The 15,583-nt window shown below is 31.4% G+C and overlaps 1 protein-coding gene across 2 annotated transcripts in view; it reads left to right on the top strand.

Annotated features, from left to right (window-relative positions):
- Window positions 1-15,583, top strand: part of LOC129945941 (uncharacterized) — a 214,447-nt gene that overhangs the window by 44,000 nt on the left and 154,864 nt on the right. For both annotated transcript variants that reach the window (XM_056055924.1, XM_056055925.1), the window contains exon 2: window positions 11,394-12,312. The gene's annotated coding sequence lies outside the window, so the exon portion shown is untranslated. The remainder of the gene's footprint in view (window positions 1-11,393; window positions 12,313-15,583) is intronic.

Raw genomic sequence — 15,583 nt, 5'->3', positions numbered from 1 at the left:
AATTATCGAGGCATATCTTTTATGAATTCAATTGCAAAATTATTTGCCTCTATTCTCTTGAATAGGATCAACTCATGGGAACAGAGAAATAAAGTTCTGAGTGAATATCAAGCAGGATTTCGAAAAGGTTACTCTACCGTCGATAATATTTTCATAATTACAACCGTTTCACAATACTTTCTTAGAAATAATAGAAAACTATACACATTTTTTGTTGACTTTAGAGCCGCCTTTGACTCAATTGACCGCAACGCGCTATTTTTCAAATTATCGCAGAAAGGAATGTCAACGAAAATGATCCGAATATTAAGAAATATGTATAAAAACACGCGACAAAGGGTTTGGGATGGTAAGAATCTTTCCGAATGGTTTGAAACTAGTTCTGGTGTTAAGCAAGGATGCCTCTTGAGCGCCGTTCTTTTTGCCCTGTTTATAGATGACATTACAGAACATTTACCTGCAGGTATTCACATAGCCCAGCAAACTCTTAAGGTCTTACTATACGCAGATGATATTGTTCTATTCGCAGAATCAGCTCACAGTCTACAGCTTATGATCAATAAACTATGTACCTATTGTAAAACGTGGAATTTGGAGATCAATCTCCAGAAATCGAAAATTATGATAATTAAGAATAGACAATCAAAATTAGAAAAAAATGAAAAATGGTTTCTGGATCGGCAGCAAATTGAAGTTGTCACGAAATACAGCTACCTTGGTATAATTCTAGAACCAAACATGAAATTCACACAACATTTTGAAAACAAATTAAAAGCCTCAAAAAACCTTATCAACGCCTCATGGAAGGATATTATTAGTAAAAATGAAATACCACTCTCAGCTAAGTATAAAATTTTTGAAAGTGTTATGCGCTCAGTTATGTGTTACAGCTGTCAGACCTGGGGATTTAAGCAATACGAACAAACCGAAAAGCTTCTACGTTTCTTTCTGAAAAAGATATTCCACCTTCCCTCAAATACCCCTAATTATGTACTTATGCTTGAAACAGGCCTTCCAAATATATTTCATTTTACTCTAAAGTTACATTTTGATTATATACATAAAGTTCTCTGTTACCCATCAAACAGACTTCCAAATAAGTATACTTTTGACCATAAATTAGATTGGATTAATTATTGGATTTCATTGGCAGAAAAATGTGAAATAGACCTAAATATACAATACACAAATCTAGCACTTCTGAAGCAACAATGCTATAATCTTCTGGAAATATCCGACTCACAAGACCGTACCCAAAACATTGAAAAAGCAAAATCATCAATCAATAGAATTATTTATTCAGGGCTTAACTATAATCTCAACGAAAAGAATTACTTTATTGACCTTTACAGTGTGAAACAAATATCACTAATATGTAGAGCAAGATGTGAAATGCTGAATTTGAATGGATCACCATATAGAAACGTTATAACCAATCAGTGCACAATTTGTAATATGAAAGCGAAAGAAGATACTTTCCATTTTTTAGCTATATGTCCCATTTATAAAGATCTAAGACTTATTTACTTCGAGGAACGCTCGTTGACAATGGAACATACAAAGAGACTCCTAAATGGTTGCAATTGGCAAGCTCTTTATAAATTTATTGTATCCGCATTTATATACCGAAACAATATAACAACAGAATTTAGATAAGAAACAAAATAGCTTACACTTTTATTTAAAAAAAAAAAGATAATCAAGTTTTTATGAAAATAGGCTTCTTTTTATTTTATTTTTATATTCGAAAAACATGTTTTGCATTTCAATCAACTTACCAGACAGACGGCAACGCCATTGTCTTATTATTATTTTATTTTATTACTGTCGTTGAAACTTATATTGTAAGAACTAATTTGTTATAAATAAAATATTTGAATCTTGAAAAAAAAAAAAAAAAATCTATTGAAATTTAGCATTTTATTTTGAAACCAAGTTTCTTTTTACATTGATAACACATTTTCTTGTTATTAAATAATCCTTAGAGACCTGATTATTTAATAGTTCATAAATATCAGATAGTATCAATAATGGTTTCACTCGTAATAAACCTTTAACAATTTTTAATATCAATTCAATTAACTTTAAAGTTCCTAAATTCTTGTTTGACATTTAAATTGTTAGTTTACAATACACTATTGCAGATGTCTGCCTTTTTTTATCGGCGGCGCCAGTGCTATGGTGTTGTATAAATTCCTGAATTAAATTTTCAAAACCTCATTTGTTTTTTTCCTCCTCCTTCATGAACAGTAAATTCTCTCTCTCAATCAATCCTGGTTGCGTTACGTTGTTTAAATGTCAAATAATTACCCATCGAGCCTTCGCCCTCTAAATAAAGTGATTTCAATTTGATTTGCGACAACTAACCGAACATGACACAGACAAGCTAATTAATTTCTCCTCTTTATCCTTTTCGAGTCGAGAGCTCAAAGCAATTCCATGCAAAAACATCCAAAAACAACAATAACAAAAGCCCTTTCATTCTATATAGTTATAGGTACGACAATTTGATAGATACATCCTTAATACAATATTGCGTCTCATTTAACGGCAACGTGCGTTATTGGCTTTCAGCACAGTTCAAAAGTACATTAGTCAAAATGAGGTTTAAATAAATTACAAACACTAATGGCTGATAGGTCTCATTTCCTTTAACATATTTGGCTTCGTCAATGGATAGGTAGTTATACATATATGAAATGAATGGATTTCCCACATCCCTCTCCCCCCAACAACACTTTTCTACCCTTTTGATTTTCCATATACCCCATAGTCGAACATTCGTGTCAACATTTTGACAGTAAATGCAAGCAAATACACCATGTCAGGTATATCCTGCTTGACTTGGGCTTGCTGCTTGGCAGTGCCATTGCCATAACGTAGTGCAGTACTGACTGCCAGCCTGCCTCATAGAAAAAGTTACTCTTGCTTCTTTCTGGTCTGGAGTCGTGTCTCTAATTTTAAATAATTTAAATAAATGCCACAGTCAAAGTCAAAGTGTGTTTTCATAAGGGCTGCATCTACATCGCAGTCCTGATGTGACTGCAACTGTGACTCTAAACTGAACTGAATGTGCACTTATGAAATACGAAAGACAAATGGCGCGAGTGCTATTAATTTTTAATGCTCTTTTCGAGGATACAACTGTCAAAGTTTTAATTTTTGACGTTTTTGGTTTAATTTTAAGTACCTACTTTGCAAATGTCAAAGTCAAAAAAAGAAGTCATTTTAACTTTTGCCTCATGGAAGATCGACTAGTTACAAGAGTCCATATAATTTCGGGGCATTTCAGAGGAAAAGGGCTGATGTCTTCGATGAGTAAACAGACCAGGAAATAGCTCCCCGATAAACTAGTTGGGATGATGATGAGGGAGTCCCCCTTTTTTTCGCGTTGAGCATATTAACAAATAAAAACAATAACAAACAGACAAACAGAATGAACAACTATGAAATGCTATGACAGCAAACAATTAAATTATTCAAAAAATAAGTCTGCGCTCAGCAAGACGCTCACAGGGTCTTCCCAAGCCAAAACTAATTCAAGTCGCATAGCTTTGCGTGCAAATGCAGCAAACCAACCACCAACAGTGGCTACTCGTTGTCTCGCTCTGTCATATTTAACTAACGATACATAAGTGAATGTGACTGCAACTGCTAGTGCGACCCGCGCAAATCTTTTGTTTTAAATGCGTACTATTGGCGGCGTGCAGCGATTCAGAGATCATCCAGAGGGAGAGCCGCTGCTACGGCTGCATGTTGTGTGTTTGTTTAAAGATATGCATATGTGCCGGGAATGGAATCCGCATTTGACTTATGCCACACGAACTGCGTCGTTGCGTGCGAAGAGTAAGTAGCTTCTTTTGGGAGCGTGCATGCAATTATGAGACTAATTTTACTGCGCGGAATGTCCATTAGACATAAGTTTACATCGCGGAAATGGACGATGAGACTATACGTGTGGATGTGGACTGCGTATTTAGACTTTTTGTGCATGTTCACATCTGGAGAATTAAGCGTTTAGCCTAACTGCTAACTGCCGACTGCGAAAGACCCATAATATGAACTAATTTGACGAATTGAGATGACTTTGTATAAATAATGAACCAAATGTCTGGCTCTTCTGTATACTGAAGAGCCTCCAATTAATGGAAGGCACATTTATGTACATATTTAAGATTGTTTTATTTATCTAGTTAAAAGCTGTATACATACAGTTGGAGGAACAATAGATGCCTGAGCTGAATTTTAAATTCATCAAATTCTTTGGGATTTTTATTACGTTAGTTGATTAGTTGTTATACCCAGACGTAAAATATTGTAGACCCCTAAATATGCAAAATACAAATGAAGCCCTACCACAGGTTGAAATTTGTAGACGAAAACTTTTTGTAGTCGACAGGACAATAAGATTTGAGACTTTTGTAATTGTAAAGGGCGTTTTTTTTTAGTTGTATGAGAAGATTCATTGGTTGACGTCTGAATTTTGATAGTTGAAAATATCAACACGGTAAAGCATTATCAGTCATAGCTATCATTTGTTCTTATTATTGAAACCTATCATTGAAATTTGTTGGCAGCTATCATTGAAATTTTTTTTGAGATTAGAGTTGATTGTTGAAAGTACATCGAATACAAAAACAAACAAAATACCAATTATAACAAGTTAGCCTTACTAATCGATTCCAATTCTTAAAACAAAATGTTCAATGACAAAAACTAGTGGTTGCTATAAATGGCACCTAAATGAGATGGAAGTTGCTTCAAAAAAAGCTAAACATCGACCTTATTTGATTCCAAAAAGGAAGCGCCACTTGTCACACCATCATGTTATTGCAAAAGACATTTTTTAACAGCTTTATATCCAAAACCAGTGCTGTTAATAGCCGTCCTGGCTATTAACCAAATTTTTATGGTGGCCAACCTTCAATTCTTGAACATTGTTAAAAATTGAAAAAGTAATGACAAATTATACAGATAGAATGGACACGTAGTCTCGTGTTAATAATAGAAGACAAAGGCTTGCTACAACAACCACCACCAACACTAGCAATAATTGTATTCCACCTGATGATGGAGAAACATCTCCGAAACGCGCCGTTGATTAAGAATATAATATTAAAAATTAAAACTTAAGTTGTAACATGAAAAATTTTTAAATTGAAATAAGAAACTAAATAACTTTTATTTATTTGTTTATTCTCGTAAATCTTAACTTAAACTTCTAGACAAGTAAAAAATGAATTCCTTGAAATAACTTATATTGTCTTATTATTAAAAATTCTCAAGCTCTAAAAAAAACTATATATAAGAAAGATTGAGACATTTTTTAGCTCGCAAAAATCTAAGAATTCCAAATATTGTATCAAAACATTTTGCACTCTGTTTTAATAGTGTTTACTTATTAATTCAAACACAATTAAGCTCAAATGACAAAACCATCAATCATCATTAAACATTTCTAGTGAATCAAAAACCGTTAATGTTTGTCAACAAAAACACGTGTTAAAATACTCTTAAACCCTTTTTCGTATATTATGTAAAATGTTTGCCACTTAAAACAACAAAAAACAACCGTCCCTCATTAGTTTCAAGTAATAAGTTTACGACTTAAGCTTCTAGTTGATTGCAATCAACATGATTATTTAAAGAACATTCAAACTATCAACCAGTCTATCTACCCTACATATTATAGTCGGTATATTCCTAATTGATACGTGGGGGCAAAGAAATAAACTTATTTTACGATCAGCAATAAACTTAAAAACATAAAAGTAAGGTATGTGAATCTATTTATTTAAACATCAATGTTCGATGGCTATAAATTCTAAACTGAAAAAAAAAGAAACAACTCAAATAACTCCAAATTAAGCTAAATTTTAGGTTTCTAATCCACGCAGATTTTCGAACATCACACAAAAACATATAGACATAAATTTAAGCTGACATTTTTATAATAAGTTATTTTGAATCGATATCGAGATGGGTATTATTTTCACTCTTCTCTGTGATCATGATAATCACTTTGGATTCCGCCATCAAATAACCACTTAATCTGGATTTCATTAATTTTCTCAGAAATATCGCTCTATAGAGCTACCATGCCTCCATGTCCATACCTTCTATATACAAAACTACTACTGGCTGGCACCCACTTTAAGGAATCAAAAACAACAAAAAAAGAACTAAATAAATATTATGTTGAACTAATTTATGAACAAGTCCAGAAATAAAACCGAAACTAATGGGTCTCTAGCGCTGTGAAAACTATTAGAGAGTGCGTCTGCCTTGCGAGACAGTGGGGCAGTTAATATTTTTAATAGGAATTTTAATGTATTTTTCTTTTTAAATTTTATATGTATTTATAACTGATTCATGGGCTTCAAAAATATGTGAAATTAGCCGAATAATATATTTTAGCATTCAAGGTAAAATATTCCAAATGGTTTATAGCACAAAATCTTGATAAAATACCAAAATAAGTTATTCCCACTAAAATGCATACTTTTTAACAAAAATGTATTATTGTCCAAAAGATTGTTAAAACAAATTTTACATTTTGTTGCTAGTCTTAAAATTACTTTAAAATAATTTCTGCTAAAATGGTATTAAAACACAATTTTTATTCGATATTAGTGTTTATATTGTCCACTGTCATTTATTTTTATAAATGCCCCTCTTAACCCTTATGCTAATTAAATCGCGGAAATTTGTTAATTTGTTTGTGTTTTTCTCTTTTTCGTTCACCTTTTTTCTTTTGATTTAGTTTTATTTGGAAGATCCAAAATTGAAACACTATTTTATTTATTGGAATATCTTTAATCGCAGAATGTAAATATTTATTAATGGATTAGCATTCATAAACGTGAGATGAATTGAGACGTTTCACTAAAAAGCCAATCGCGGCAGATAGAGTCTTTGAAGTTCTTAAATGTAATTTAAGGCGGTTGGTGGCGGGCGTCCGTCGTCTTTGTCGACGTTCGTCGTCATCGTCATCGTTGGTCGCGGTCGTCATGAATTTTCGTGTACCTTCCTATATTTATCGTTTGGTTAGGTCTTGGGTATAGGTATATGGTATAGGATGTGTCATAAAAGTGTATCAAGTTTTCAAGACTGCGAGAATGTTGGTGGCTGCACAAGGAGCTGGCTGACAGCAGTGCGGCGGAAGAAGTGATGCGACAACGATGAAGTTAAGGTAGATATTCGCTTTGTTAGGAGTTTTTGAATTTGAATTTCAAATACATAGTTTCCAGTGGTGGAGCAATCAAAATTCCTCTGAAAAACGTTAACGAGAAGCTTATCAAGAAATGAAATGCGTTAGAGGAACTAGTGATATAATAATATATATATTTATGTACCTGCTACATTATCTACTCTTAGTTATGAAGATAATAACTAGCAATATTGTGGATGAACTTTTTTTTAAATAAAAGAATAGAAATGTAAATTTTCAGGTGGATAAGTTAGTATAGTAAAACTTTTCTTACCAAGCTACCAACCATCAAGTCAGCATAAGCAAGCTATGTATGCATGATTATATGGTACTAGGGGGAGAATACAAAGAAAGTGACGCATCGCGGAGAAAAGTTTTGCATTATTCAGCGATGGAAGTTTATAACATTTTCTATTTGGAAAAGTTTTAACTTTAACCGCCAAATGCAAAAGTAATTGTAAAATTTTGAGAAAAAAATAAAAATATTTCCATCAAATTTTATTATTAAAAAGTTTGACTTTTCTTTTTTTTTAGTTTTGTTTGCTATTTAGAAAATGTTTGTGTACAGAAGAAACTGCAAAGATTTTGAGTTGTGGTTTATGAATGAAGTGAATAGAGAAAGTTTACGTTCATATTATAATAGCATAATAAAGATAAGGTTTTGAGACAGATTTCGGAAAGTTTTAAGATTTTTATTTTAATAAAGTAATTTGATGATTTCATTGATTCCAAATGTCACCTCAGGTTAGTATAAACTTTGAAACTTCTTAAAACGACACTGAAGTTTTTCCACTTTTTTTAAGGGGATTATTTTGAAATTTGCACTTCCGATATGTATTATAAGAAACTTACCGGAAATTTGTGTTTAAAAAAAAATCATCAACTCTAATCGTTGATCAATCTTAATAAAGAAGAAAAAGTTGTTCGGCTCCAAAAATGTCGTCTTATGTCTTAATTGAATATGATTGTTAAAGAAATTGTTGAAAATACTGCTTTCAACGACTATCAAAAATTGGCTCCATAGGTCTTAAGACACGAAAAATGATTTCCAATTCTTAAACAACAAAACAAGAATTTTATACTTTCATGTTTTAAGAATTAACTATTTTGTTTTATTTATTCAAGTATGTTTTCCATTTTGTATTGATCTAAGGCAATTTCTTGATCAAAAATAAATGCGACTAAAAACAACAATTCTACTCTTTTAATTTTGTTTTCAGAAACTTTATTGTAAATTATAAAACTCACTTCAGTAACAATTTTCATAATATTTGGTAAACAACATACATCCACAAAAATAAATTTCGTCTAGTAGAATTAATTATAAGCCCAAAGATAATTATGTTTATTTTGTACAATTAAGAGAAACGAGCTATGACTTTGATAAGAATTTGCGAGCACAGAACGCGCTCTGCTTAGGTATTCGGTTGAGTTTTAAAGTAGGCATACATATTTTTTAAATATAAAATCTAAGGCTAACATTATGAGTTTAATTAGTGTTTAATGATGATCACTAGCGGATGGTGTGAGCAGTTTAATGCGTCATTGAAAAAAAAAAATCGACACATAGAAGATTGCAACTCAAAAGTGTGAGAATCAACAAGAACGAACATTGCCTTCTCTAGAAAATGTATGGTTCCGCTTCGCAGAAATAAATTTCTTGTAATTTTTCGTCTAAAAACATATTTTGTTTTATTTATAAACACCGAAATGGCCTATTTTTCTTATTTGGCTTAAAACTTTCCCAACAAACTTTAAACGACACAATCAAAATGTTAACAATTTCCTTAAAACCAAAAGTAAATATCATTCAATTTGCCGCAATAATCGTTTACGTTTATGGACTTTTTTGCGGTGTATTCAATCGTTTAAGTTAACATTGCTCACAATTGCGTGTGTATATAGTTTTTCTATGCACTGCGCTGTGCTACCAGAACAGCAAACGGCAGCCCCAGCATCAACAACCAACAAGCTACAAGCTTTTAACAACTCAGCAATTCCATATTTGTTAAGTGCCGCTTGTGATTACTCCTTACGATTGATTGATTTGGAAAATTTGAATTCATTACATGCGAGTGTTTGGTTAGACGTCCGCCGCCGATTCCGCTGCTTGAGTTGAAAGTTGTAGAGTTGTGCGGTGCGCCCCCAACAATATATCGAAACAAGGAATTTCTCGTGCGTTGGTTATACGTCTTAAGTCTCGCATCCCTCATCTCGCTTCTCATTTTTAGCGTCTCGAATGAAACTAACTAATCGTGACTTCTGTCGGGGAAATCATGTGAAGATTGTGTGTCTGTCTAGATAAGAGCAGACAATCTAGCTTTGCGATACACAACATGGCCTCTATATGTTTATAAATCGTATTGCATCAGCAAAACGATGTATTTTTATATATCCGAGCGCATTATAACAACTTCGATGCATATCACCAACTCATTTGAGTAATCGACTGCGAAAGTGGTTACAAGCTTGATTAATTATTATTATCAAGTACCTATTCGTATTTTATGAGATGCTATCTGACTAATTGAATTCCTCGATTGTTGTTTAATATCATAGGAAAGCTGCAGCAGCTTCTGTGTCTGCCGGTGCTAGCTTTAGCGGATGAATGAATATGAAAATGATGATCGAAACTGGGATTATTAATCAAGCTTGGAAAGTGACAATATTTTCTTTTTTCCTATTTTTGTTTCCATTCAACACGAAGAGTGAAAACTCTTAACAAAAACACAGGTGCGACTCTTTTTGAAAAGGTTTTGATAGCAATGCACCGAGTACTTGCAGCAGCTGAACACTGTTGGTCTATGATTTTACTTTTCTTTATGGCTCCCTCTATATTCAAGCTCGGGCACATGAATATTCGTCTTTGACAGTCATGCTGTGTCGTCTGGGCGACTATTTCATTCGTGTAATTGAAATTTATCGCATTTGCATTTTTAATTTATTGTTTCGTGCCAATAGATGGGTATTTTTTTTGTTGCTTTTTCTCAAAAAGTCACACTTTAATCCAGACAAAAGGGTTTAACAAGATTTTCTCCATACCTAAAGAACAATTACCTGCGACCAATTCGTGGGTCTGATGAATAAAAGTAGCTTGAAACTTGTTTTGTTTTTTTTTGGCTTCTATGTCTGATTTGTGATATGTTCACACAGAAAGTAGCCAGATACACACAAAAGATAGACGTATCTTTAAGCCCAATTGGAGCTTTGATTTTTATCGGTTCACCTTTTGTGGATTAAAAGACAAGCTGAATAAATCGTTGGTTTTACTATATCAGCCACCATTAACCCAAAAAAAAATGTACAACCAAAACCTCAGCCTATATAGCTGAGAATTATATCTATAAACAAAAAGTCAGAGTAAAAATTTGTTCGGAAATCATTTCTTACAAAAATCAACCATAAATCTTGAGTCGCATGGAACCTCGCATGCATGCAAGTGGCTTTTAAATGGTCGACGTTGAGATCAACACCATCTAGTGTATATTATTATACATTTTGACGCCGCCACCCGACAACAACTCAGCTGAGCTAAGCTAAGCTAAGACAAGTCTTAAAGCACCGCTCTACACCGACCGTGCCGCTTCACTATCACATAAAGCTGCCGCAGACAGATAGACAGACATATTTAGGGCGCCCCTTGCAAAAGAAGGCAAACAATTTTCCACGTTAGGTTGAAAGTTAAAAAAAAACCCGAAACATAACAACAACAACTCACCTCGGCTTGGCGTATAGAAGTAAATGTCTGAATTATAGCAAATTAAATCGGAAAATAATGGTAAAGTTGTATATTTAGCTAAAGCATGGGATCGCTTGATGGTTGTTTTGTGGAAAAGATAAGTGGATAAGATACTGGGAATCGTGGTAACAATGAATAATTTTTAAAAAGGAGCTCCGCGCAACACAATGTACTTACAAAATTACAAAATTTGCAATAGCTTTGGCTTGTGATTATGTTTTTAGAAAAATTAAATAACTTTGCCCTAAAAAAGATTTTCAAACCATACGAGAATAACAATTTTAGTTTAAAATATATTTCTATTCCTAGAGGAAGTCCAAAAAAGCTCTAAAAGCCTATTGAGTAATAGCATTTCCGTTTTAATGCGAAAAATAAATTAATACCATTTGCTTAGTCCAATTTAATTAACCATTCATAATAAACTCTTTCATTCCTTCTTTACAGATTGCTTTCTGGCCTCATCATCAATTAAGATGTCAAAAAATGGTCAGTTCATGATCTCTTCACTTCGTAAAACCACTTTAAAGGCATCAACTAGAACCAAGCTTAGCAAAGCATCAATTTCTCAACTTAATTATGACATAAATGTCACACTTGTTGCAGAAGATGTTAAGAAAATCTCAGCAAATCCGATGAACAATAATTATTATTTTTATCGGAATTTGTTTATTAATATAACTCGATCTAATCCTGGGATTGGTGCTGTATATTGCTTTCGTCGTCGTTCTCGTTGTCGGTCATAAAATCATCATTTCAATATTTACAAAAATACAAAAAAGTACTTAGTTATGTTTATATTGAACGAACGCGACGTGTATAATTAAAATTCAGAACGCTCGGTTGCCGCAGCCGTGCCGCCGCCGGACGCTGCCAGTGCAAAATTTATGTGACAAATTTAACAGCCCACAAAAACGTTAAATGCGAATTTTACGCTTATTGAAATTCCGTGTAGTGAGAGTATATTACATGCGTGTCCCTCTCCCTTACCCCGTTTTGAATCGTTAAGACCTTTCGCGTTGTATGTCGTGGTCATCGCGGTCTTCGTCGTTGTCGTCGCGTCGGGTATATTCCTGTATATTTTGTGTATTCCCTAAGCATTCGGTGTAAAAATAAAAAAATATAAATAATAAAATCGAAATGAAAATCGCTTCTTTCATCTAGAAAAACTACATTTATAATAAGTGCCTAAGAAATTGAGGAGAGAATATATAAGAGTGTTAATTTTTCTTGAAAAAAAATTGTTAAAGCTAACGCAGTGTTTTTGTTTGTTTTCCTCATTTAATAGAAGAAGGAAATTAATAGAAAAATCTTCTACAGGATTACTCGCGGATGTTGGAAATGTAATTACAAGCAAAATTAATAGGTAAGTGGAATGAGGAATTTTTTAATTTTCTAAATTGTATTTATTATTTTATGAAATTTGATTCACACATTGCTTCTTTTCTGATACTTTTACCAAGTAAGTGTGTTGAAATATGAATGAAAGCATTTTTTCGGAAACCTTGGGTTGTTTTTTGATTATTTTTAAAAATTACGTAAAATTTATTTTTGATTCACTATCCACTTTTTTAAAACTATTTTAAAACACAAGGGAAAACTATAGAAAATAGGTAGAAACTATTTTTCCCGAATCATCTCTAGAAAATTTGAACTCTTAAATAAAAAAAACACTTATTTCTTTATTGTTTACAGAACATTCTTAATATAATAATCGTCCGTTTTTGAAAGTCAAAATTGTAAAAACATGCTTGACATGTAAAGCCAAAAAATAAATAGTAAAAGTCACATTTGAAATTATGGAGTATCTTGAACGATAACAACTTTGAATAATTTTTGCTATCAGAAATTGTATAATATTAATTGGTTAACATATTATCTACAATTTAAATGATAAAGCTGGGACATAAATATTAATCTGCTAGTACAGAAGGGGCTCTGCTTAGATAGTTTTTTTTAGTTTTAATATAAGTATATTATGAAATACGCTGTCTGTGTTTTACATTTTAAGTTTAATTTTTAAAAATAATAAATAGCGAATGGTGATGATAAAATGTTATTAATTTTTGGTTATTTTATACAATTTAGAGAAAAGAGCTTTGGCATTAATATTAATTTTGAGCACAGAAGGGGCTCTGCTAAAGTATTTTATTAATTTTGAAGTATATTTTTAAATACTCTTACTGAGAATATATTTTGAAGTTTAAATTTTAATAATGATTAGTAACGGATGGTGTCAGCAGTACCATGCGTCCTTGAGATGATAAAAATTACATGCAAACAAATTTTTAAGTATGAGAATCAACAAGAGCTAAGTTTCATTCAATAACATTTTTGTTTAGCTGGCATATGGAAATACCCCCTATATTTCACTTAAACTGAAACTCAAAACAATCAAAATGTTAACAATTTTTGTGAGTCAAATTCTTTAAGATTTTTGGAAAATATTTTTGTTTTTAAACAAACGCATTCATTTCTTTTTTTAATTTAATTCCATTATTAATTGTCTGTTTGATAATGAATACGAAATAAAACAAAAAAAGTTCTTTAAACAAATATTTAAAAAAACATTTTGATGTTTGTTATTTAAACGCTTTATTGGAGATACAACATTTAAAAAAGTTCAATTTGCAATCATTGTTAAACATCCAAGTATGCATTTTACCTATTGCCTGTAGGAAATTTTCATTCTATTTAATTTTGTTTTCTTATGAAAACATTCCACACTAACTCGTTGTTTAAATTTCAAATTTTAAAATTAAATTCACATTTAAAAAAAAAAAAGAGAAATATACTGAACAAAAATAATCAATTACCACGCAGTTGGTTTACACAAAACGGTGCATTGCGGTAGCGATTATTTTAATAAAATATTTAAAAAAAAAAAAGTACAACGATAACAACGAAAAACCCAGATACTGTTTGGTTCCGAAAAACTTGCAAAAGTACATGCATAACGGTACAATATCAGGACCTAACATTCTCTATACATATATGAACCAAACGTAGGAGGCATGAATAGGTGAGTGTGCAGGGTGGAGAGAGAGGATTGGTTATGTAGAACTTTGTGTTAACATAGTGGCGCCGAACCGCACACAGAATATTCTCTCTCTAACTAGTGCTAATTTATTAGTTTACTCGGTTTGTTAATTACTTCATACGAAAATTATATTACTTCTCTCTGGTTTTTGTGTAGTTTAAATATTTATGTAAGTTTTTTTTCTCTTCGTCCTTTCAGCTTAATTGTGAGCAGAGTTATTGCATATATTTTTTAGATTTGAAGTAGAAAAATAAATACTGGAATTTGGTTTAATATATGTTTACAAAAATGTTTTCATCTTTATTTTTCATGTAAAACTTTTAATTGTTATTAAAAATCAATTTCAATTCAAAAAGAATGTCCGATGACATTTAAATTGGTTTCTTTTAATATAAAACAATGACATGAAATGTGTAGAGTTAACATTTTTAGATTGATTCCATTTTTTATTATCAGCTATTTCAATCAACTAGAAATGTTTTCATACAAGAAAAAAATCGTCGAATCTTAAACTTTTTCGTCAAAAACTGCAAACAACATTTTTTTAAACCAATTTTTAGCATTGCAGCAATTTTTTAAAACTTTAACAATTTCATAGTTTTTCGAAAATTGTAATTCATCGCACAATCCAAAAAGAATATTCTTTTATTAAAGTCGATGCATCTGAAAGCGTCTTAAAGTATGAAACAAGCAAGCAAATTTAAATCTGAAGAAGATACCGATTTTGGAATTCCTATCATATGGCTTTAGAAAATAAAAAATTAATTAATACAAAGCGAAATATTTAGAGATTTTAAAATTCTGTAAAACCATTCAAAATTATAAAAAATCATTATTTGGAAATTTACGGAAAGGCTTAAAAATTGTACAAAATCTTTTAAATTTTCTTGTATTGTATTTTGCTAACAAAAATGTGAAATACATCTTTTTACACTTTTTTTTAGGTCCGTCTGAAAAATATTACCATAACTTTCTCCTTTCGCATTTTTCAATCCTTCGTCTTTTTTAATTTTAAATTTGTTTGCTTCTATTAAACAAAAATATATACAAAATAAATTAAAAATAATTTAAAAATCTAAACATTGTTCGTCACTCAATTTAAGAGAAAACTTTTCCAATTATATTTGAATTAATTCACATCTTTTATGAAAACAATTCTATTGTCTAAAAGTGCTTTAAATTCATTCAAACATTTAATGGAGTCAAATCTTTATACAATAAAAGAACAACAAATCCTTTGTTTAATATAACCTTATGGCTTTTGTTTATGAGCAAACATTTAATTGCGAAAATATTTCACAAAAATGCATATTAAGGCCAGGTTATAGATGATAAAATAATGAGGACCGCAAAAACTCTCACAACTCAACAAACCCTTTTTTAAATAAAAGAAGAAAAAAAAGGTCTTAAAGGACCCAACAGCCAGCAGTATTTTAATTACTTTTCATTTGCGTATATTATAAAAATCTGCGTAGACTCCTTAATTTGCAATCGTTTATTTTTTAATACCTTCATGAAGCTCGCATATTATAATTTTTTCTTTATTTTCTTCTTTTATTTTTGAATGAACCAACGACCATTTTAAGCGCCATGTTAT

The sequence above is a fragment of the Eupeodes corollae genome, chromosome 2 (assembly GCF_945859685.1).
Source record: "Eupeodes corollae chromosome 2, idEupCoro1.1, whole genome shotgun sequence".
NCBI lineage: Eukaryota > Metazoa > Arthropoda > Insecta > Diptera > Syrphidae > Eupeodes > Eupeodes corollae.
This window is presented reverse-complemented; position numbering and strand designations above follow the sequence as displayed.